Source organism: Eretmochelys imbricata, chromosome 4 (genome assembly GCF_965152235.1).
Source record: "Eretmochelys imbricata isolate rEreImb1 chromosome 4, rEreImb1.hap1, whole genome shotgun sequence".
Classification (NCBI taxonomy): Eukaryota; Metazoa; Chordata; order Testudines; family Cheloniidae; genus Eretmochelys; species Eretmochelys imbricata.
This window is the reverse complement of record NC_135575.1, coordinates 125,106,450-125,129,212: the sequence shown is the minus strand read 5'-3', so window position 1 is coordinate 125,129,212 and position 22,763 is coordinate 125,106,450. Positions and strand designations below refer to the sequence as shown.

General features: G+C 41.1%; 1 long non-coding RNA gene across 1 annotated transcript in view; it reads right to left on the bottom strand.

Annotated features, from left to right (window-relative positions):
- Window positions 1-10,205: 10,205 nt before the first annotated feature.
- Window positions 10,206-22,763, bottom strand: part of LOC144264279 (uncharacterized) — a 41,805-nt gene continuing 29,247 nt past the window's right edge. The window contains exons 2-3 of the long non-coding RNA XR_013346011.1: window positions 17,132-17,189; window positions 10,206-10,231 (exon numbers count right to left, since the gene is read on the bottom strand). This is a non-coding gene — a long non-coding RNA (uncharacterized LOC144264279). The remainder of the gene's footprint in view (window positions 10,232-17,131; window positions 17,190-22,763) is intronic.

The following is a 22,763-nucleotide window of genomic DNA, read 5'->3' as shown; positions in this document are numbered from 1 at the left end:
AGCATACCACACAGTCCTATGATGTTGTCTCATATGGTTTAAGGGCTATGATGGGCAAGGCTTGGAGCCCCAACACCAACAGTAGCTGTATTCAGAGTAAAAGGAAGGAATATAATTTTAGATGTATGTTTAAATTTAAAGACATTTGCTGAAAATATTGCACATTAAAATTAGAGAAAATAAACTATACATTGTTGCTGTACGTGATTTTCTGTTTATTTAAAAAATAAGTTCTGAATACACTTTAACAGGATGCAATAAAATGTGTTTATGCTCTCTACACTGATCCAAATGTAGGGGGTGTTGAGAAAATGTGAAAACATTTGAACTCTACACTGCTGCGTGTAAACTCTAGTACTATTTACATGTTAAATAAGGAAGAACACAGTGAAGATTTGTTTACTGCTTCTGCTAGACATGCATTCCAGAACTTACAGGATAAGGGCTTGTCTACACAGGGACACTGAGGGCAGGTCTACATTACAAACTTGCTTCAGTGCAGCTGCTGTAGCGCTTCTGGTGAAGACACGCTAGTCAACAGGAGAGAGCTCTCCTGGCTTAATAACCCCACCTCTGTGAGAGGCAGTAGCTATATCCACGGGAGAAGCTCTCCCACCAACGTAGCACTGCCTACAAGGGTTAAGGTTGGTATAACTCTGTCGCTCGGGTGTGGATTTTTCGCACTCCGATGTAGTTATACCAAAGTGTGATGTAGACCTGGCCTCAAGGAAATTAAATTCACACCTTTAGTTAATTTGGATTAAAGTGTTCTTATTCAGCATTAAAGTGGATTTAATTGGATTTATCTTAATTCACTTCCAAGAGTTTCCAGATGGGTTTAATGCAGTTTAGCTAACCCACTTTAAAAGTTCATTCAGATTAATTTTCTTGAGTGTGCCCATGTTTTAAAAAACCCAAAAGGTTCTGGAGGAGAACAAAGAAAAATCTAGCCAAACACAAAATTTAAAAGTGTACAACTGCATTTGTAAATGAGAATGTTTTTATCTACTGGAGCCCTACATGATGGATTACATTATACAGGAGGAGGAAAGATTTAGCTTATGTGTGGTTTCACAGTTTAGGCTTTCTGTTGGGTTAACTTGTTTTGTTTTTAAAGAAAATTCTGGAAAGTCCTACTGCACAGTAGCAATGATCTCTTGCAGTACTTTGCTGTTAGTTAATCAAAACAAGATGTTTTATGTGATACTCAATGTTTTCTGGAAATTTTGGAAGAAGCTTACAGTAGTAGCTCAGTACACAAGCCAGGTGCTGGATTCATTCACATCCAAAATATTTTTACATGTTTAAATCCTCTGTCAGGGATAGTAGCAAATGATAAGCCACTACTGCCACGTTTGATAGATATAAAATAAAAATATAAAGATTATAGAATTAAAATCCAGAACCATACTGTGGTAGGACTGCTACTTGAGTTTTTTTGTTTATTTTTTGCTGTTACATTTTTTTAATTTTTGGAGAGCCCTTTGAGTGATTGTCTCCTTTACTTCCCTTCCTCTTCTTTCAGCCATGAAAGAATGACAGAGGAGTCTAGTCTTTAAAAGGACAAATCTTAAATGTTCAATATCAGACAGCTAGTATTAGGGAATGAAATGTTATCCTTGTAAGAACTGACAATTACCCAAATTATCATAATTGCCCAATTTGCACCCATTCTCTTTCCTCTCCCTTAAATTGTGTTCTAGTTCGTTTAGGTATGAGAGCATTTCAGCCATATCTTTAGCACTGGGCCTTCATGGCCTCTTGTAGTATTAACATGCTACCCAAACAAATTGCCAATACACTTTTCCTGTTACATCTGTTAATGGGAGCCCTACACAGCTGTCCTTTTGATTACATGGAGGGGCCCTAACAAATCTCTTGTCTTAAACTTGTATGCCTGAACCCTTAAATCACTGGTAGATCTACACTACTGTAGATCTATACCAACTTCAAGATATGAAGAGTTTCCAACTGTTAATATATTGCAAAAGGGGGAACATAAAAAGGAGCTATATGTGAGTTTTAATCATACGCTGCAGCTCTTCCATGTTGGACATAATCATAGATTTTACCTTGAGCTACAGAAGATCTTTCTTTTCCTTCAGATGTACCTCCAAGTATGGTAAGGTAATAAATCTCACACCAGATACTGGTTTCACATCCTTCAAATCGGAAAATGTAATCTGTGGATTTTGCCAAGATGCAAGGGGTACACAAAAATTTTGTTATCTGATGATTTACTTTCTGGGGCTCTCCTCTCACAGTCCAGTATTCAGTCTGTTTCTCGTTTTAAGAATATAAAAATGGCCATAGTGGGTTAGACCAAAGGTCCACCTAGCCCTCTGATTTCACCACCTCAACCAAGCTTCACAATCATCATTGCTGTGTACAGTATTAAATTGTTTAAAACTTGTACCGTGTGTATATGTGTGTGTATACACACATTAGTATAGTATTTTGGTGAAAAAAAATTCCCTGGAACCTCATCTCTCCCCCCTCCCCCCCCCCCCGCCCCCATTTACATTAATTCTTATGGGGAAAATTGGATTCGCTTAACATCATTTCACTTAAAGTAGCGTTTTTCAGGAACGTAACTACAACGTTAAGCGAGAAGTAACTGAAACAACAGGGGCCTCCACCCAAGAGATAGAGTAGGAGTTAGCCATGCAGCTCAAAGTCGGTTCCGCTGATCTGATAAACTCGGGTAGAGGATTGGTTGGACTGGAACAATGTGTCCGTGCATGTGAGAAGGAAACAGTGAGAAACACCATGGGAAGGGAGCAGAAAGCGAAGAACACAACTAGAAGAAGCCCCTGTAACATGGGCCTAAGAAAAGCCTTGAAAGAGCTTTGGGGCTAAGTGCTGGGACCTCCACATACAGTTTTCTACAAAGATAAAGTTAAGGCCTCATCCGCAATTCATATTGAATCCATCTGAATCATACAATTCATCTATTAATCTTCTCTCTGAATTCATACAACTACAACGATGAAAAGAGACTGCACCCACTTAGTAAACAAGGTCTAAGTAAAAGATGAGACACAATGAACATATACAACATCCCTGCAGAGGAGAGCTTGAAGGAGGACAATGTAATGGATTTGTAGATTTTTGCATTCACTTTTATGTGTATTTTAGTGACTGTGATTTTTTTTTTTTTTTAAAGATTCCAAAACGTTGATTAATTTTGTTTAAAGTCTGGGATAAGAATTTTGCTGTCATTTGTCCTAAGAAAAGTATTGAGTTTTGAAAGTGAATTTAATCATTCAATTATATGCTAGTGTCCTATTCACAAACTTTCATGAAATAAACAATCATTTGTTCTTATCTGGTGCCTGTCATCTAAGAATTTCAGAGTGCTTTGGAACTGTAATACTGATCCAGAAAACCCAATAAAAAGCAATTTTTTTTTTTTAAATGAGAACATTGAAGGGGAAAAAACATCAGGAGCATTGTACTTGCTATACTGTGAATTCTGTGCAGAGTTATGGATGAGGCCAGCTGTAAACTTAGCTCTGAATCTTTCACTCCCCAAATTTGGGGACTGTTTGGATCTTGAATTTTGGCTCAAGCCCACCTGTCAAATAGATGCATAGGTATATTATGCGTCCATCAACCCGGGAGGGTCCAAAAAATAAAGGTGGTTTTTTTAACATAATTTACAATGAAAGCCAAAGACTGCACAGTCTAAACTTAGCCCCAAACGTAAGGTCAGTCTTCTATGTCCTGCCATGCACAGAGCACCCTGCTTGCTGTCTGGACTGGACTCGTTCAAAGTGGAGTCTTTTCTGCACTTATGCCCATTAGAGCTTTCAGATGTGGGTAGGGGTAAAGCTTTGAGGGAACTATTCCAGCAGATAAAAACTAGAATTCACAGCCAGCTTCTGAAGTGATCCTTCCTGATGTAAAGGTTTTTGTAGAATTTTCACTTAGCTTTGAGCACCTCTCATTTCCCTCACAATGTGTAGCTTTGACTTTCTTCTCCTTACGTGTCACAGTAAAATAATTGTCCCTTTCATAGAAACCTTGCCTAACCTTGAACAGCAGTTACTCTGGCACCTGATGTGTCATAGTGCTACGCATACTGAAGAAAGAAAGAGGTGCAAGTTTAATGTTCTCTCTAATCTCTCTTTTTAAAAAAATTAAAGTTTTCCCAGATTCCTTTGCAGAATGACATGAAAGTTTTTCTCAAAAGCTTAAAAAGTTTTGCACATTGGTACAGCTTTATTTAGAACAGTGCAAAAATGCTGCCTCACTTTCATTGGGCCTAAGCTGCAATACTCTGTATTGACTGGATCTCTAGTTAGTTTGGTCCTGTTCAAGATGTATCAAAATGTGTGTGAAATGAGTATTTCATTATTAAATGTGTAAAAGGCCTTTAATTCTGAAGGATCCCCGCAAACACTTTGTAAACTATGTGCTGGACATATCACACTGCTGCAATGCAGCCAACATTTGGGTAGAGGGTAGAAACTGTTCCCAATAAGGGACGCTACAGTGTTGTTATATATAGGAATTTAAAGAACTCTACTTTCAGGAAGTGCTTATTGAGGAAGAACAATGTACATGGCAGAAGAAATAAAACCTGAATGTTGCACTGTCTTCTCTTTTTATGCTTGAGCACTGAATGTACTGTCAGATGGGAGTCTGCTCCTGCAACTATGTGAAATCAGAAACTAAGATGATTGAAAATAATAATAATGGCAGCATACCAGATTTCTGTCCCTGAGCAGATGGACATGAAAGGAAAAGTGTTTAGCAACTGGATATTCTTTATATCACAATGGGAAACTATGAAATTGCAATTGGGCTAGTTAAAAAGGAAAACAAAATTTAGGGCAGCACATTATTAGAAGTAATGGGCAAAGGCTGCTACATGCTCCAACAGCATCTGGATGTGTCAGCAGCACAAGAGAAAGTTACTCAACTTGTGCAGTAAAGTAGGTTCTTCAAGATGTGTGTCCACTTTAGCTGTTTGTGCGCCCCTGCACTCGTAAGCGGAAATTTGAGGTAGCAGTGCCCGATTGGGTTGCATAGGCACAGTCCCCGTCTCGTGCTGCTTCAGACGGTTAACTGGCTCTATGCGACCAACCCCCCCTCAGTTCCTTCTCTACTGCAGAGAGTAAGTAATCAACTCTGAAGTAGAGGGGAGGAGGGAGGTTCATGGAGCACACACAGGGGGAGAGCCTCTCCATCTCGAAGAACCTACGTTAGTGCACAAGGTGAGTAACTTTCTCTTCTTCAAGTACTGTCCCTGTGGGTGCTCCACTTTAGGTGACTTCAGAGCAGTGCCCTCGGGTGGAAGGAAGGGGCTTCAGAGTTGAAGTTGTGGCGGAAGACAGTACAGTGAGCCTGGAAGAGGCACCAGAGGTTGCCTGATGCTCTAATGCATAATGCTGCATAAAGGTATGGGCTGAGGCCCAGGTTGCAGCCCTACAGATGTCTGTGATGGATACGTTGTTAAGGAAAGCAACGGAGGTTGATAGGGCTCTGGTGGAATACGTGCAAATCCCCATAAGGGGTTGTCGTTTACACTGATGGTAGCATAGTTTTATGCAACCAGAGATCCACTTGGAGAGCTTCTGTTTGGATATGGCACTCCCTTTGGAGCATTCAGTGATGACAAACAGTTTGGGTGATTTACGTAATGGTCTTGTTCTGTCTATATAAAAGGCCAATGTCCTCTGTACGTCGAGAGTATGAAGTGTGGGGTTTGGGGCAGAATGTCGGTAGGTAAATGGGCGGATTAAGGTGGGAGGCTAAGACGACTTTAGGTAAAAACTTGGGGTGCGATTGCAGGGATACTTGATTTTAAAAAGTGTACGTGGAGTCTGCCATGAGAGCACCCAACTTTCCTACACATCTGGCAGATGTAATGGCCACTAGAAGCACTACCTTCATGGAAAGGTATAGTACTGAGCACATAGCCATGGGTTCAAATGGGGGACCGGTGAGGGCCCGAAGGACTAGGCTGAGATCCCATGGTGTAGCAGGATCATGTAGTTCTTGGTAGACGGTGAGGCCTTTGAAGAAACATTTGGTGAGCGCGTGAGCGAAGACAGAAAGTTGATCTGCTTTGTGGTGAAAAGCTGCGATAGCAGAGAGGTGAACTCTTATTGAACTCATGGGTATGCCTGACCTTTTAAGTTCTAAGAGGTGGTCTACTATTTAAGGGTAAGAAGGCTGAAATTGATGCCATCTGTTTTTGCTGGCACCAGGCATTGAATCGCTGCCACTTGTGTAGGTACATGCGACAGGTAGTTGCTCTGTGACTGTTTAATAATATCTTTTGTACGTCTTCTGAACAGGTCATCTCAGATCCCTTGAGCCACGAAGGAGCCACGCTCTGAGATGGAGTCTTTGCGGATCCAGATGCAGAATGTGACCTGCGTCCTGGGACAGCAGATGAGGCAGAAGCAGGAGTGTGTGTGGTGGATGCACTGACATCCTGAGAAGGTAAAGATTCCAGATTTGTCAGGGCCATGTACGGGCTATTAGGATTACTGTGGCTCTGTCCTGTCTGATCTTGTGGATCACTCGGGTCAGGAGAGGGGATGGGAGGGCGGGCGGGCATATAGGAGGGGAGCGTTCCACTTGATGAGAAAAGTGTCGCCCGTAGAATGTGTGCCAACACCTGCCCTGGAGCAAAAGCTGGGGCATTTGGTATTTTGTGCAGTTGCAAAGAGGTCTGTCATTGGGACCCTCTACTGCTGCAATATGTGTAGGAGCATGTGGTTCTCGAGCTCGCACTCGTGGTCCTGAGAAAAGTGTCTGCTTAGGGTATCCGCTGTGGTGTTCTGGCATGAAGGTAGGTATGATGCTGTGCTGTGGATATTGTGTCTGATGCACCATTGCCAGAGTCTCATGGCTTCCACACATAGGGCATGTGATGGTGTTTCCCCCTTGTCTGTTTATGTAAGACATACAAGCCACGTTGTCCGTAAGGATCTGAATGGTCTTGTCTTTGATGATTGGCAGGAAGTGGGAGCAGGCTTTGTGGACAGCTTTCAGTTCTAACAGATTTATGTGGAGAAGGGATTCTGCAGGGGACCAGCAGCCTTGGATAAAATGCAGATCCAGGTGTACTCCTCAGCCCAACAGTGAAGCATCTGTGGTGATGTTAGTGTTGGTGCCTTCTGAACAAAGGCCATCCCCATGCAGACGTTGTCTGGTTGTGTCCACCAGAGTAGGGAGTCTTTTATTTTGTCCAGCATAGTGAGGCATTTGCTTATGCTGTGTCTGTGTGGGACATAGTTTATATGGAGCCACGCTTGCAGGCAACGCATGTCTGATGACGAAGATCATGGCAGCCATATGGCCAAAAAGTCGAAGGCAAGTCCTGGCAGATACCTGTGTACTGTTTCATGCTGTGGATATGAGGTTGGTTAGAGTGATAAAGTGTTGCCTTGGTATAGAGGCTGTGGCCTTGGGAGAAATGAGATGGGCCCCAATGAACTCTAGCTCTTGCACAGATGTTAGAGTGGATTTTTGTCCATTTATTTGGAGGCCCTCATAGAAAGGGTCACCATCTGTTCGGTGGCATGTAAGGCTTCTTGCCATGTTTGTGCTTTCAGTAGGCAGTCATCCAAGTACGGAAATATCATGATTCCATTTCTGCGGAGGTAGGCTGCAACCGCTGCTAAGTGCTCCAACTCAAAGCCAAAGGTGGTAAAGAAGGAACTGAGGTCGCAGTTGGTTGCACAGTGCCAGTTAATTAATTGACATTGGTACGTTCAGTAAAATTTAGTTAGTAGTTAATATATGGGGTTTTTTTTAAACAAAATGTAAAAACTAAAGATTCTCTGTAAAAACACAAAATCTGTGTTTTTCCATTGCAAACAGATTTCTAGGATCCCTGCTCATCAGCCTGTGTTCTTTCCATGTCTTGCTGATCAAGTCCCAACAGGGTACATATTTCCCCATCCTCAACTTAATTGTCACATATTAATGGTATATTTTCAACACTTGTGATCAAGAGTCTAAATGTACAGAAATGTACAAAGCTATTAAGCAAGCTTGCATCCAAATACAGAGAATAGATGGAACAGACACACAATTCACAAAATAGCACAGGTGAAGAATGAAAATACAAGGAAAAATACACCAAAATGTATGCAAAAGCATATGCACAAATATAAGGCACACAAGATGAGCAAAACACAAAGGAACTCTGGTTGGTACTGTGTAGGAAAAACATGATAGTGGAAAATGCCCTGCATATGGGTTCACATGCCACAATTGTGGCAAGGAAAATCATTATGCTAAAGTTTACAGACAAGAAAAACACCATATCAAGGAAGCAAGCAGTAATTCAGAGGATAAGATTTTGCATGCATATGACATTAATGCAGTGCAGATCAGAAAAAATAAATGGTTTCTACAGCTCAGACTACCACCAGATAGAAAAATGAAGCTGCAGTGCATAAACTGGAAACTGAATGCCAAACAGACAGTGGGACATTAGTGAATGTGCTAGGCTACAAAGACTTCTCTAGTATGTGCAAGAGAAACAAAAAACAAACAAAAAAATTACCACTAAACCAAAGCCAAATTAAAACTATACAGTGGCACAATCATAATACCACTAGGATAATATAAATTACAAGTAGTGTACCAAGAAAAAGTATACAGGCTTAAGTCTCAGATCGTATAGACAGTACAGGAGCCACTGCTTTCCGCTGAAACAGATGAATTAATGAACCTAGTGATACTAAACCTCAGATAAATGATTCATACAGTAGCCACGCAAGCAAACAAGACATCTGTCTAGAGCAGACAATGTACTATGGTGTCCCTGCAGTAAAGCAGCTAAAATATTACCATGATGTTTTTGAAGACTGTGATGTCTTCCAGGCATTTTATTCCTGGAAATAGATACAATTCAGCCAATACAGCACCTGCCTTGCAAAGAACCACTGCATTAAGAGGAAAAACTAATGGGAGCAATACAGGATACAGAGGGACCTAGACAAATTGGAGGACTGGGCCAAAAGAAATCTGATGAGGTTCAACAAGGACAAGGCCAGAGTCCTGCACTTGGGACGGAAGAATCCCATGCACTGCTACAGACTAGGGACCAAGTGGCTAGGCAGGAGTTCTGCAGAAAAGGACCTAGGGGTTACAGTGGACGAGAAGCTGGATATGAGTCAACAGTATGCCCTTGTTGCCAAGAAGGCTAACGACATTTTGGGCTGTATAAGTAGGAGCATTGCCAGCAGATTGAGGGACATGATCGTTCCCCTCTATTCGGCATTAGCGAGGTCTCATCTGGAGTAGTGTGTCCAGTTTGGGCCCCACACTACAAGAAGGGTGTGGAAAAATTGGAAAGAGTCCAGCGGAGGGCAACAAAAATTATTAGGGGGCTGAAGCACCTGATTTATGAGGAGAGGCTGAGGGAACTGGGATTGTTTAGTCTGCAGAAGAGAAGAATGAGGGGGGATTTGATAGCTGCTTTCAACTACCTGAAAGGGGGTTCCAAAGAGGATGGATCTAGACTGTTCTCAGCGGTACCATATGACAGAACAAGGAGTAATGGTCTCAAGTTGTAGTGGGGGAGGTTTAGGTTGGATATTAGGAAAAACTTTTTCACTAGGAGTGTGGTGAAGCACTGGAATGGGTTACCCAGGGAGGTGGTGAAATCTCTTTCCTTAGAGGTTTTTAAGGTCAGGCTTGACAAAGCCCTGGCTGGGATGATTTAGTTGGGGATTGGTCCTGCTTTGAGCAGGGGGTTGGACTAGATGACCTCCTGAGGTCCCTTCCAACCCCGATATTGTATGATTCTATGAATAAAGCAAATGGAAAAAAGAAGGTGGCATTACTAAAGGCAAAGAGCCCACAAATTAGATAAGCAGCATGGTAGCGATTGAGAACCCGGACAAGCTGCGTGTCTGTCTAAACACAAGAAACTTAAAGTACTAAAAAGAACTCCGTACCAAATTAAGAAATATTACCTGATTTGGCAAAAGGAAAAATATTCTCAGTACTTGAGGCCAAAGATGGATATTTACAAGTGCTACTGGTTAAAGTAAACAGCTACCTCACCGTATTTTGGACACCAGCAGATAGGTGCAGATGGTTGAAAATGCCATTTGGGATCAAACCTGCAACAGAAGAATATTCTGTTAACAAGATGTACTTACAGTGCTTGCAGGGATCAGTATCATAGCTGATGTCATTCTGGTATATGGACACTGAGGCAGCATGGCAGAAGCCGTGGCAGCTCATCTGTCTCCTAAAAAAAGACAGGGAATTAAATCTAAAATTGAGTAGAAGCAAGATGAAATTGTGATTGACTGTAGTTCCATTTATGGGACACTGCTGACCTCCCAAGGACTACAACCTGAACCCGAAAAGGTAAAAATAATACGGTAGATGCCCACACACCAAAATATTAAATCAGTTCAGAGACTATTGGGATTTGTAAACTATCTGACAATTTCTTCCAAGCCTACAAGATGTGTGCGAACCCCTGATGTGACTACTGGACAAAGATGCAGTTTGGCCATGGTCACCTCAACATGATGTAGCTATCACATATATCAAGCAGCTGGTGACCAACTATCTCATTTTGAAATACTACTATGAGAACAAAGAGGCAACAATACTAGCAATGCTAGAGAGAGAGTGCTTGGATCATCATTCTTACAAAAGGGATAGCCAGTAGCTTTTGCATCATTGTATCATTTTGCATTATTGCCAACAGAACCAAAGATAAGCCCAAATTGTGAGTGTTCACATGTGAAAAGTTTGAACAGCAGAAAGTGACAATAAATTACCAGAGAGCCATTTTTAAGTCACTGCTAGAGACCCTAAAATGCCTTCAGCACATGCTATTGAAACTGCAATTTTACAACTTAAAATATACCACAAGAAAGGGACTGAGATGTACATAGCTGACTTCTTATCCAGAGCAACGTTGCAGCATTAAAATATGGTAACTGAATGAAATACAGAAAACACAGAAAGACACAGAAAGCCTCAAGCAAGCCAGTTGTGTACCAAGCTAGAAAGAATCTGAGAACTAAACTGTACAACACAACTTAAAAGAAAAGGAGTACTTGTGGCACCTTAGAGACTAACCAATTTATTTGAGCATAAGCTTTTGTGAGCTACAGCTCACTTCATCGGATGCATACTCATCCGATGAAGTGAGCTGTAGCTCACGAAAGCTTATGCTCAAATAAATTGGTTAGTCTCTAAGGTGCCACAAGTACTCCTTTTCTTTTTGTGAATACAGACTAACACGGCTGTTACTCTGAAACAACTTAGAAGTGCTCACGTCTATCATTTTGGCAGGATGGCCAGACACTGAGGACATGCTTCCCCCCCTCCCCCCCGCAACCACCTCCCAACAATACAGGCCCTATGGAGACAAGCTGAGCATACAAAATAGCATCATATATAAAGGCAGTCAAATCATAATACCCAGATCACTGAACACAGAAATTGTCTCAAGAATACACTGGAGCCATCTACCGGCTAAAGGTGACCAAGGATATCAGAGACCTGGTGAGCAGTTCTGATATATCTGGGGGGAGGCCAAGCAGCAAAAGGAAATAACAGACCTTGGAGAAAAGTAAGAAATCACAAAAACTACTTCATTACTGTAGACTGTTATATAGACTTTTGGAAACTAGATGAACTGTCAGACACTATTGCAGAGACCTCCCTAGACAAAGCAATGCTTCATTGAAGCAGGCCTGGTACCCAGAATTCAGACAATAGATCCCAGTTTACTTGCGAGTGAGTTTGTACAATTCAACTGGGAAGCGGAATTCAATTATATTGTATCACCACCATACTACAGTCAGTCAAATGGCAATGCAAATTTGGCAGTTAAAATAGTTAAACTGTAGTAAAGAAAGCTGCAAAAAAGCAAAGAAAATATATGGCAAACTATCCTGGAACGGAACTGAGCTGCTATTAATGCCTTCTGTGAGGGCAACACTTGAAGTCAAGATGCAAAGTGTACCTTGGTGCCTACAGCCCCAGCATTAATACAGCTAGCAGTGATAGAAGAAGCACCAGACAAAAACAAAGAGACATGCAAAGGCCAAAGCCTACTATCCAGGGTAACCACCCAGAACTACAACCAGGTAGACCCTGTCATGAAATCTTCCTTTTTCCTCAGCATAAATCGTGCATTTTGGAAGCAAGCTACATGCGTTGAACAGCTAAATCCTCACTCTCATAACATAGTGGATAGGCATATATTTCACAGAAACTGCAAATACCTTTGGCCACTATGAACACAAGACAAAAACATGGACTTGGAGGATGGGGAAATATGTACCCTGTTGGGACTTGATCAGCAAGACATGGAAAGAACACAGGCTGATGAGCAGGGATCCTAGAAATCTGTTTGCAATGGAAAAACACAGATTTTGTGTTTTTACAGAGAATCTTTAGTTTTTACATTTTGTTTAAAAAAAACCCCATATATTAACTACTAACTAAATTTTACTGAACGTACCAATGTCACTTATTCATTGCGTGTGACCTCCCTGTCTTGTGGTTGATTTTTGAATGCCGTTTAAATTTACATAGCTAAACATACTCCAACAAACTGCTTCCAGTGTATAGAAGTTATTTAAAGGGGTTCATGTTTTAATACATCTCAAATTTCACTTCAGCCTTCAGATGTGAGTAATTACATTTGTGAAAAGATGTCAAACACTTTAAAAATCGCCCCTAAAGACCGTGTCACTGAATTTGGCAAGAACAAATTTCACGTTGATGGTAATGTGGTGTTCTGTACTGTATGCAGCAAGGCTGTAGATTACTTTCAAAGGCAGACAATTGTAGAATACATGGAAAGTGCTAAACATAAGCAGAATGAAAAGAAACTAAAATAAGAGGCTGAAACAGCAGGGCCATCGACAACAGTAAAGAAACAGTCTGTAAGGCAGTGCTTTGTACTGAAAATGATCAGTCCTGTGAGCGAATTACAGAAATCTGTGTGGGTCGTGAACTGACACATGAAAATAGGCCTCTTTCATATGGACTGATTGTAATGTAATTTCCCTGGCAGATTGCTGCCACTGTCAACTTCCAGGTCTCTATCTTGAATCTGGTCTTTTTTTATGGATTTGTTTGGGTGTTTTAAGTGCACCGTTGCTTTGTTCTCCCCAGATCTCAAGGGTACTAGAAACAAGATTGAGTAGTGGATGGAGGACATCTCTGCCTCATGAACACTCTATATATACTGGAGAAGTGAGAAAAAAACAATTTGGAATTTTTGAAAATTCTGTGTCACACATCCTCTCATTTAACCATATCCAGGACTCATGTGTTTTATGTTGAGAGAGGCCATTGGTCTTTGAATTTTAATAGTCCTCCTTCCCTTCAGTATAGATTGTTGGAGCTCTCCTGACAATAGTCAGGAGTTGTTTCTAGTGTTAGAATTTGCACTGCAGGAAGACTGCTCTCTCCCCTTTCTGGTCTTAAACTTATTCCTTTTGCTTTTACTATAGTGTCACCTTCCGTACTTAGAGGAGCAGCCATGAAAAAGATATAATAAGGCAGGCAGTCCCTCTTTCCAGATTTGAAGTCAGGAGAATTCTGTAAGGCCTTACTTTGTCTCCACCACCACTTTGTCTAATAGCTCCCTGAATATTTTGAAGCTGCTAACATGGTTTTGACCTGTGTCAACTTCCAGGTTTGTAATCAGAGATGCTATCTGGTTGCCACATGGGAAGCCATGGCACTTGCTGAAAACTCCCTGCTCACACTTTTTTTTGGCCGTCTTGTTGTCAAATTGTCAGTCCAGTCCAGTACTGCTCTTGCAAAAACATGTTGCTGCAGCAGAAGCCCTCAGAGAAGATGACGCAGCCTTAAATGTACAGCAAAGTGATATTCCATTTTATGGTCATTGGGGTTTTTTGGGAAACAGTTCCCTTCTGTTGGGATAGTAGTGTCTTTGACTAGTGCTGAAACTGTCCCATCTACTTTGGGAAGAGATATAAAGTGTCTGCTTTGATCTGGTGTACATTGTAGAACTTTTTTTGGCACTTATGGACAGTCTCTTAGACTTTGCATTGTCTCCCATTCAGCTTCAATTACTTTCCCAAACACACATGAAGGAGAATGTGTGGTTCAGATTTTGAACAGGTTGGAAATTTTTTTTTTGTAATTTCTCTACCAATCCTCTCTGCTTCCTCCATAGAATCTTTTTTTAAAATTGGCTCATGTGAAGAACTACTCAAGTACCTAATCGTACCTTTTGTACTGTCTTCTCAAATGACTCAGCTGGAAAAAGATCTGCCTGCTTCACTTCATCCTTCACTCCAGACTGAGTCTGACAGTTCACCTTCCTCTTGTGGAGAAGATCCTTCTGTTCAATTTTTCCTTCTTTTTTCTTCTGTTGGACTTAGGCTAGGAAATATGTTTAATCTTCTTTTTCTTTGTTGATGCTCATGAAGGTGGTGACGTAAACAAAGATGAAGAAGAAACAGACACAAACCATTCTATTCCTTTTATTAGGCTTTTTCTATGGGTGAAAACCGACTAAGAACATAAGAACAAATCCTTTAGCTCTAGTGCCCTCTGGTGATGAGTCAGAGAAACTGCTATCCCCAGAAGAACAGGCCAGTTTTCTCCAAATTTTTCTTGGGCAATTTCTTGAACACCTTTCTTCTTTTTCTTAATGTACTCCTTAGAGAGGTGGGGATTAGGAACTTGAGCCAGATGAGGAGTCCTCTTCTGCTAACAGGTTTCAGAGTAACAGCCGTGTTAGTCTGTATTCGCAAAAAGAAAAGGAGTACTTGTGGCACCTTAGAGACTAACCAATTTATTTGAGCATGAGCTTTCGTGAGCTACAGCTCACTTCATCAGATGCATACCGTGGAAACTGCAGCAGACTTTATATATACACAGAGAATATGAAACAATACCTCCTCCCACCCCACTGTCCTGCTGGTAATAGCTTATCTAAAGTAATCATCAGGTTAGGCCATTTCCAGCACAAATCCAGGTTTTCTCACCCTCCACCCCCCCACACAAATTCACTCTCCTGCTGGTGATAGCCCATCCAAAGTGACAACTCTTTACACAATGTGCATGATAATCAAGTTAGGCCATTTCCTGCACAAATCCAGGTTCTCTCACTCCCTCACCCCCCTCCAAAAACCCACCCCCATACACACACAAACTCACTCTCCTGCTGGTAATAGCTCATCCAAACTGACCACTCTCCAAGTTTAAATCTGCTCCCCAGCTCAGCTCAGGCCCCTGCTCTCTCCTTAGCTCAGCCCCACTCTGTCTGACCCAGGCAATTCCAGCTCACATGGAGAACAGGACTCCCCTGGCCTCCTGACTCTCTCATTGGCCTGCCCACCTTTTCAATCAGGCTGACCTGGAGCACTAGCCTCTATCTATTGTTCCTGAGGACTGTGAGTCTCAGAGTCCTGATTTCCTATCGACCCTTCCCCTTTCTTTTGGTACTGGGAGCTAGCCAACCAAAACACCCCCATTGAGTTTTAGTAAGGGGCCAACAGTCCCCTTACATATGTTATAAGTCACATTTGGTTAACTTGGTGTGTTTTTAAATCAATTTAATTAAACTGGTGCAAAACCCTATGTGGATGCTCTTACACACTCTGACTTAAATCTGATTTACATTGATTTTACGTTCAATTTGGTTACTACTGAATTAAGCTAAACCAATTGAAGAGTCTCCATACGGCTGTGCATTGGCTTCAATAAACAGATTTAAAAAGAGATTTTTGGTTAAAGTGGTGCAAGTTTTAATACAGTATAGACAAGGCCATAGTGACATTGAAAATTCCAGTAACTATTTTAATCTGTTCATTCTCCCCAACAGTACTTGAATATTTTCCTGTATTTAAGTTCTCTACAAACCAGTGTGCAGGTTCTACAGTATCAATCTGTGTTCTTGAAACAATCAGCCTACTTTAGTTTAGCCAGACCTCACCCCTGCCCTGCGACTAGCTATTGCTCTTCCAATCAGACACAGAGGAAACATTTAAACACACACTTCTCTGCCTTCCTCCCAGTGTTCTGTTTATAGCAGGAATCAGCCATGCAACTCAGCCCAGGTAAGGCCACACTTCACAATTCACATTGCTGGAATTACATTTTACATATTTTTCCATTGAAGATTATTGATTTTTTTACTCCCTAATTATACAAAGGCAAGGGGGGGGGGAAGAGAGAGTAATACAATCCAGTGAACAGAGATAACAGGAGGCATGGTGGAAGCAACTTGCACACAGCTGTTGTTTCACCCTGTTACATCTGACAACAGCAATCTTCCCCTTGCTGAGATTTGAAAAATGAGAGGCTTGTGGGTGGGATGGAAGGTATGCCAAGGGCTGTTCACTGGGTCCAAGTCGTTGTCCCATTTCCAAACCACACCCACGTTAGTTATTTGGGATATGCAGCAGTCTTTTGAGCACATTGCTCTTGTGCTATTTGTTATATTAATAATTTATTAACAGGGCTACATAAACTGCAGACTGTTCCAGCATATGAATTCATCACAAATGGACAAAATTACCCCAGAAAATATGTGGGAGTACCTACTTCACCATTAACCTGGTGCTCTTTACCTTTCTCACATGCCGCAAAATTACTATGATTTCTTAGCATAATTTTTTTTTGCTACTTCCAAGAACACACTGACCATGAGTTACCCAACATCATATACTGGATCCTTAGCTAGCAGGACAGTTTTTCTAGTTGTTTTTTTCAAAAGCTCTTAAGAGTAATATGCCATCAGTTGAGGTTTCTAATTAACTCTGAATAGCTAGTCTGCTGCCACTCAAATATAATTCTCATTATCATCTCAGCTAACAAGCTTCAGTGTTTGCCCTCCTAATTAGCTTGTAGTTAGAACTCCCTCCTTTCCTAGGCTATGCGGTTGCTAATTGCAGTTCCAATTGCTTTTACAGCAAACTCCTAAGAGACTGCTCGTACTTCTGTTTTTAACAGCTTGATATAGATCAATATCTAGAATATGACTATAGGTTCTTTTTTATGCTTTACCCTTGTGTATCTGTGTGTGTGTATGTGTAATGTATATGTGTGAGGGGCAGAGAGGTTCAGCTCCTAAAATAAAGCATAAACTGTTTTGCCTTTTAAACAGGTGGTGAGACTATGAAATGTCTCTTACCTAACACAAAGTATAACTCTCACAGCTCACACAGCATGGATTACTTTTGTGAAGACATCTGTAAAAAAAAGAAAAAAAAAGTGTTAACATTATCCAACTATGGTTTCTAACTGGTCATAATTGTGCCCTGTAATGTGAGCTATTGATGCTGAATTTAAAAAGAAAGTGTATTTTTCTGTTGCCTAGGTAGAACATACATAGGGTTTGCTATTCATTCTACACTCCTGGCTTTAGAATGGTATTCCTGTGGAATGCTCTTAGTATGATTTAATGTACGCCTGAGAGTTGAATTAACCCCTTAACTGCTGTGGCTTTTAGGCCTGGAGGCACTTGATAAAATACTTCATTCTTAGAGAAACAAACTGGTTGAGCTATTCTTGAAGAGCAGGCTATATTTAGCTAGTCTGGACAATTCAATATAGTGGGCAGCAGATATCAAGATTCCAATGGAACAGAATGAGGCAAATGGAGAAAAAGGAAAACCTTACCAATAAAGGGATATTTTAAATCACTTCACCCATGTCCTGGAAAGGTAATTCTGTTACATGCAGGTTCTTAAAGCACACTCATTTCCACAAGCAAGCAAGATTAGCTGAGTTGTCCTTGCTTTAATAATGTCCTGAGCATTATTATACTTAGGCAATGCCTTACCTATCGAACTCCTTTTCTGAAGGTGTCAAGTATCAGAGGGGTAGCTGTGTTAGTCTGGATCTGTAAAAGTGGCAAAGAGTCCTGTGGCACCTTATAGACTAACAGACGTATTGGAGCATAAGCTTTCTTGGGTGAATACCCATTTCGTTGGATGCAATACGTCTGTTAGTCTATAAGGTGTCACAGGACTCTTTGTCGCTTTTTCTGAAGGTGTCCAGAGTCATCCTGTGGTTGTTTTCTGAAATGAGCCCTTTCTTTTTTAGTCAGGCTGGCCATAGTCATTTAGGCCATGTCCCCTAATTCCATCTATCCTATTCTTCTGTGCAAGCTAAGCAGACAATGGCCAAGTGTATTTGGGTTATTGTACATACTTTATGATTTTAAACCTACGTCCGGGTGTCTGCATCTTGAGGGGGTGCCTCATAAATTATTGTACATTTTTTTTAAAAAGCTTAAACCTAAGACTAAGCTCAGATCATAAGATACTGGTGCAAATGAACTTTGAGTATAAATCAACACTGGGAGAATTTTGATTCTATTCCTGTCTCCTCCACTAACTTGCTGTGACTTTGAGCAAAGCACTTAGGGTAAAATGTTCAAAAGCCCCTACGTCACTCAGGGAACTAATTCCCACTGACTGTCAATGAGGCTTATGCTCCTAAGTCACTGATGGCCTTTTCAAAATTTGACCCTTAATGTCTGAGTCTCAGTTTCTCCATCCGTAAAAGAGGGATAATGATACTTACAGAACTCGCCATTGTACAATGATTTGTGATTCTCTGAGGAGCAGCAAATGAAGTGTTATTTATTTTATTTATTAATGGGAAAGACCTGGCAGCTCAAAAGTGAGGAAGAGGTATGTATGTGAGGCAGAGCCCTGTAGTTAGGAGAGTTGGATGAGCTGGGGTATTTTTAAAGGAGGTATCTGTAGCAGGAGGTGGTAGGGCAGTTGAATCAGGGCATTTGTCACTTGTTTTGGTGTGGTGGGAGAAGGATTGCAGGAGGTTTAGGCAGCTGAGCTTGGCATTTACAGAGGGACCTTCTTACACCATAGGGAGTGTATTTGTCCACATTATTCTAAAAACTAAATTATTTGCACACTCAACGTAATTAAGCCCACCTCAGCCAAACCTTTAAAAAATAACTTCCATTTGGGCTCTTTTCCCCCTCCCCTCAATGGTTTTGAACTGTTTCCTTTTTCTCCTCTCCACATGTTGATTTGCCCTGTCAAACTCTGTTGTTCTCACCCAGATGCTAAATTCTGCTCCAGCTCTGTGGTCTGCTGTGAGGATTCCTGCACTGATTTCCTGGCCCATGGGAGGGATCCTCTGCTCCCAGGGGACCAGCTACAAAATCTTTTCTTTTACAAAAGAATCTAAAGAGTTGTAGACATGTATCCGAAAAGAGAGGTCACTCTGTTTCCTGAATGTTTGAATACAGTGGAACAGTACAAGATGAAGTATGTACTGCAGTCATTCAAATGTATATAAAGAGCTGCCATTTTATTTTCAGTTCAGATGAGGGATGTTAGTTAAGTCACTGTTTTCACTCTTTCCTACAGAATAATCCAGATTGTTTTGCTCTGTGTATATGGAAAAACATAATACACACATGATGTGTTCAAATGAATTTGATTTGGGTTCACATAACGTCTTAGTGCTGGATTTCTCCCAGACAACTTGCTCTCTTTCTCCCACTGTGCTGTCTCAGAGGCTGTTGAGTGACTATAACAGTAGTTACTCTCAGACAAGTGAGCTATAACTCCTCAAGGCTTATAGTTTTGAAAAATTATTGATTTTAAATTTCGTTACGGTGCAGAGATTCCAGCATCTTTTCCTGTGTTCAGATGGTTGGCCTTGCTGCAGCCCCCTTCTTTCTTTTGGGCCAAGAATATCACTTCTGCTCTCCCCTCAGGGCAAAATACAACTCTTTGTCCTCTCCTCTTCCCACCAGAATTTTCTGGAAAGGATGTTCTTTTACAGGAAAAAAAAAAACAAAACAGATTTTCTATGTGCAGTTGTAAATAGAAACTATTAACATGAGGAGAAGTTAGTTTGTCCCATTTGGCGTCCAAAGATATTTTGATTTCAGCAGCATCTTAGATGATAGGTTTCAGAGTAACATGCACATTGTAGGGAGAGTGGTCACTTTGGATAAGCTATTACCAGCAGGAGAGTGAGTTTGTGTGTGTGGTTTTTGGAGGGGGGTGGGGGAGTGAGAGAACCTGGATTTGTGCAGGAAATGGCCCACCCTGATTATCATACACATTGTGAAGAGAGTTGTCACTTTGGATGTGCTATTACCAGCAGGAGAGTGAGTTTGTGGGGGGTGGGGGGGAGGGTGAGAAAACCTGGATTTGTGCTGGAAATGGCCCAACTTGATGACCACTTTAGATAAGCTATTACCAGCAGGACAGTGGGGTGGGAGGAGGTATTGTTTCATGGTCTCTGTGCGTATATAATGTCTTCTGCAGTTTCCACGGTATGCATCCGATGAAGTGAGCTGTAGCTCACGAAAGCTCATGCTCAAATAAATTAGTTAGTCTCTAAGGTGCCACAAGTACTCCTTTTCATCTTAGATGATGTGTCCCAAGATTGTTCAGATAGAATGTCTAGAATCTGTGGAGCAAGCCATGCACCCTGGAGCTTTTTGGGGTGAGAAGATGGCACGATATTGCTTCCCAGCTGTGTAAAGCCACATTCTTCCTCTAAATTCCTACTCATGAGTCACACTGCCATGATGTCTATTAGAAATCAGCTGTTTAATGATGGATAGGTAGAGGGGTAGATGGAAACAGCAGATTAATTATTAATTCAAAATTTAAATGTATATAAAACTTGATCGTGGCCCATCTCTCCACTCCCCGACCCTTTATAAGTTTTGTCTCTTTAGATTGTAAGCTTCAAGGCATGGACAGTGGGTACAATTTTCAAAAGTGCCCAAGTTATATTGATGTTAAATGAGTCCCTTTTTCAAAAGTGACATAGGCATTCAGGAGCGCACTGACTTTCAATGAGACTTAGACTTGTGAAAATGGGATTTAGGCTCTGGATTCACAGGCACTTTTGAAAATTTTACCCAATGTCTTAATGTGTTTAATATCTCTGGGTGCTACTGCAATTTAATTATTAAATAATAATAGTCATAATCTTTAAAAGTGATGCTGATCTTGTTTTTTTCTGAATACCGGCCTGTTAAATATAATGGGAGGCACCTACAGTAGTAAAATAGTTGGCCCAAGTTATTTTAAAAATGACAGTCAAAAAATGATTAATGTTGATTATTTCTGGTGATACCCACAACTTGCTAGGCACTTTACAAATAGAAAAGTAGACATGATCCTTGCCCTGAGGAACTCTCAATCTTAAGACAGACAAAAAGAGGATGGACAAAGGGAAGAACACAATTAGGTTAACAAAATATTGAATGTAAACCGGACTTATTAAATACTCCCCAATTACTCCTTAAAATTGTCATGGTCAGTCCTCAGGTTTCCCGCTGGCATCACAGCAGAGGTGAACTTTCCAGAGGGACTTGAAAGTGTATATTTTTTCTGTTCTGAACCAGACACTTGGCTTAAATAGATCTGATTCACTCATCTTGCAAGGTCCCTCACCCCTTTTAGTCTCAATGTAGACTATGTAGCTGTGTCGGTCACAGGATATTAGAGAGACAAGGTGGGTGAGGCAGTATCTTTACTGGATCAACTTCTATTGGTAAGAGAGACACCAACAGAAGTTGGCCCAATAAAAGATATGACCTCATCCACCTTATCTTTCAATGTAGAATAGGCAGCTTTTCCTAGACTTGTTGTTGGTTTTGATCTTCTGGTAATCGCCTTCAGACATTATACTTGTTCATGGTACTCATCTCTAATTCAGTGACTTCTCAGCCCTCCAAGATACAGAAATGCCATCTTCATACAGTTTCTGGTTTCTCTCATGGCTGCCAAGGTCCCACAGTACTGCCTTTGTCTATAAGGCAATGAGTACCTGGACACTGATCCATCTGATCCCTTATGAGGCATAGTACAGTTCATAGATCAGGAACTGGATTGAAGATTGATGGCCAAGGGAAATTGGTTTCCATGGAAGCTGGTTGCAACAGGAATCCACATGTGTGCTTGCAGGTGGCTTTGTAGTGGTGAGATCGCTTTCAGCAGGCACCCCTAGGCAGTGGATGTTACATAGGCCAATTTTGCAAAGGGTAGTGAACTGTGCAACAGCCCTTGGAGGACTAATTGCTTTGTTTGTTGTCAGTGACACTCTGCTTTCTCTACAACACATAATGATTGAAGCTGAGTCAATTGAGGCTTAATCAAGGTTAATTCAAGGTAAAGTCTAGTCCGTCAAGCACAAGTCAGCATGACTGAAACACAATTGAGAGAGTTTTGCGTTTAGACAGAGCACTTACAATCATGCTATAGAAAACACCTGATGTTAATTTCTTCTAATTTCCTCAGTGGTGAAAAGGCCTCTGGGGAGTATTTTTAACACTACCAGCAGATCAGGTATACCAGTGGTTTTTGTCCCTTGGTGAACTTACTTGGTGTGTTGATGTGCAGGAACTTTACCAAAGTATCCTCTGTAAACTACCACAATATTTGCTTACTTTATCTTGCAATCATAGAAATGTAGGGATGGAAGTGACCTTCAGAGGCCATCTAGTCCATTCCCTCTGTGCTGAGCAGGATTAAGTATACCTACACCATCCCTGGCAGGTGTTTATCTAACCTGTTCTTAAAACCCTCCAGTGAACAGGGATTCCACAACCTCCCTAGGTAACATGTTCCAGTGCTTAACAATCCTTATTGTTAGAAAGTTTTTCCTAATAGCCAACCTAAATCTCCTAAAATCTATGTTGCAAAGCAGCTTGCTTAGGGATGCCAAGTTAACCATGTAAGGGAGGAAACCTGGTAACAGGCAGGGCCTTAACAATGAAAAAGAGGGTGATTTACTGTGAGAGTCAGTTACTTAACTTA